Raw genomic sequence first — 3,301 nt, forward strand, 5'->3', positions numbered from 1 at the left:
ACAACGCCAAGAGTGAATCCTAATGTAAACTATATATTTTAGGTAATAATGATGTGTCAATGTAGTTTCATCGATTTTAACAAATGTACCACTGCAGTGCATGATGTCATTTGTGAGAAAGGTTGTATGTGAGGACAGGGAATATAAGGGCACAGTCTGTACTTTCTGCTCAGTTTTGATGTGAACCTACTACTGCTCTAAAAAGTAAAGTTCATTAATTTTAAAAAAAGATAAGAATACTAAGAATATATAAGAAGGTATTATATATAAGAATGTATAAGAAAATATAAGAATACCAATACAATATGCTTATACTTGAAAACTGAAACAAAATAAACAATTTCCTAGGTGTGGGAATAACTAAAGAAGAAATAGAAGACCTCAGTAGTCAAATAACCATCAAAGAATTCAAGCAGTAAAAAACTTGCATACCAAAAAAACAAAACCAACACTAACAATGCCCCCAAAACAGGTAGAAACAGATTTAGAGGTGAGCTCTATCGAACACTCTACCAATAAAACCATACAAACTTTCCTGAGAATAGGAGAGAATAATCTTAAACTTATTTTATGAGGCCTAAATGCCTTGAAACCAAAACAGACAATAAAAGTAAGAGAATGGAAATATCACAAGCCAACTTCATTAATGAGTAACATGATAGCAACTGTTTTTGGGAGTCTGAGTCACAGAAATATGAATATTTCATATAAATTGGGACAGGCTATACATTTAGATAGACTACCCATTATGGGAAGATTTTATTTCTCCAGACTGATAAACTTAGGAATGACCATATGACTTACTTTGTCTAAAAAAAAATAAATAAATAAAAAATAAAAAAAATAGTGAAAGTGACCTGGAATATTTCTGAACAGAAGCTCTAAGAGCCAGTATATCTTTGCCATGATTGCCAAAAGTATTTCAGATAATGGGCATTCTGTCAGCCTGGGTGCTGGAATGAAGAAGGTAACAATGCAGGACAGGGTCCTCAGCTGATCTAAGGTTGTTGACTCAAAACAATGAGGCATGTTGTTTCAAGCCACATAGATTTGAGGGTTGTTTGCCACTGCTAGGGTCTAGCCTATGTTGATTGATATAGCCGTGCAATGGAATACTTTGCACTCATTGACCAGAATGAGGTACAGGATCATGTGCTGTACTGACTTAGAAATATGACCATAGTATATTATATTAAGTGAAAAAAGCAAGTTGTAGAAAAAAAATGTAGCATTTATCTTCAAAAGTAATAAAGTTAAAAAAACATGAATTCTGAACATAGACATCTTTCTTCTACATGTAATTAGAGTAAAAGTTAGCCTTATGCAAATGAGAAAACCCTAGAAACATTCTCCTTCAGGTCAGTATAACAAGATCATCCACTATTACATATTAATTAATACTCTGAACCTATGACAATTAGGAAAAACTCTAAAAACAATGAGAGAATTCAGTAAAGTGGCTGGGTAAAAAATATTAACAAACTGAAAATTAACATACCATAAATTACTTGTATGCGTTTTGGAATTCCCATAATTTTTGTTACTGATTTCTCACTTTATTTCTTTATGGTCAGAAAACATAGTCTATCTTTTTGGAAGGTTCATAGAAATGCTGGTTGTTGTGAGGCTTAAATGGATAAAGATGGAAAGCATTTAGTATAGAGCATGCAACATTGCTAAGTGCTTGATAAGTAGTCACTGCTGTTATTTTTCATATCCTGGTTTGCCACATAGCTGGAACTTTAAAAATATTACTTCTCTAAAAGTTACATTTCCTTGAAGTAGTATAATAATCATAGTATTACAATACATCTTGATGCCAGGGAGGCTCACTGTGAATTAATAACTTGAATCAGGTGACACAACAAAAATCTACCTCAAGGCTGAAACAATAATGTTCAGAGAGTAGAGAAAGAAGGCTATGTTAAACCATTACTTGAGCGTATTATTAAATTCTGAGGGTTCTATTTATAAGAAGAGGCCTCAGAAAGGACTTCTATAATGGTAATGCTTTTTCGAAGGCCCTTTTTTTGCAGAAGGAATATAAGAACCCTGAGTGTTTCACTTGGAAGAAAAGAAAGCCTTTTTTGAACGGGACAGCTTCATAGCTGCCTTCCTGACTGGAACATATAATGTGTCTCAACTGAAACCCCACAGATCTCTTAGGACGAATTTGGGCAATTCCATTGGAAAAAAGCTCAAAGCTCTCTTTTTACAACAGAATATCTCAAATTGGACACTACCGACATTTAGGCCAGATAATCCTTTGTTGTGAGGGCTGTCCTTTGCATTGCAGGATCTTTAACATCCATGGCGTCTACTCATTTGATACTAGTAGCAGCGCTCCCGAATTGAGAACTGTTTTAGATAATCACTTGGCACCAATACAATCGTAAACAAACAGGCATTGAAATCCCACAGTATTGTTTGAAGGTGATCATCCAGATGATCCAGGATAGCTAGCTGATGATCTTTTTTTTTTAATTTCCTTCACCCCCACCCCTCCCTCGGTCGTTTAAAAAATTTATAATCTAAACAGGAAGGGAAAAAAATGGAAAAATCTGGAAAATGTGTGCCCTTCTACCCCTACCTCCAGAATAAGAGAAAACAACAAACCTTAATACTGGAAAGGTCCATTTTCCCAGGCAAACTGCCTACAGCGCCACCACTAGTACGAAGCCGGACCAGGGGCAAAGGTGCGGGAAATCTCCAACACACACACACATGCCTCACCCTTAATACAATGCATTCGGCAGCTATCCTCAACCAAGAACAAAGAGCATTTCGATTTACTCTGTGTTAATTCCAAGGATTAGAACTAAGACGTACGGGAAGGCGATTCCAACTCATTATAAGGGAAAATGTTAAACTAATATGTCAGAGTAAAAGGAGAAAAAGATTACGCTATAAACACAAAAGTGATAGAAACAGCGCATACTTTAGTGAACAAGACCTCCTTGCACAAAACGTTAAGTCACAGCCATCATCTGCTAATGATGTAGAAAAAACCTAAGGCGATTTTTCTATCAATTACCAAAGGAACTCTAAATAGGGTTTTCTCAGGGCTGAAACAGTCAATACCAGCCCTAGAGCTCTGTCGGCGCCTTCTCTACCAGAAGGGTTGGCCAGAAGCACTCCAGGACCAGTGAAGAACCTGAGCATTACAGCCCTGGGGTAAACGCGGCTGGGGTAAACGGGGATTTCGCAACAATTCTCAGCAGCCTCAGGGAGGACGAAACTACAACTCCCTTTAGGCAACGCGAACTGAGGTGGGCGGGGACTCGCCGCGCGTGGGCGGCCC

The sequence above is a fragment of the Pteropus alecto genome, unplaced genomic scaffold (assembly GCF_000325575.1).
Source record: "Pteropus alecto unplaced genomic scaffold, ASM32557v1 scaffold131, whole genome shotgun sequence".
Classification (NCBI taxonomy): domain Eukaryota; kingdom Metazoa; phylum Chordata; class Mammalia; order Chiroptera; family Pteropodidae; genus Pteropus; species Pteropus alecto.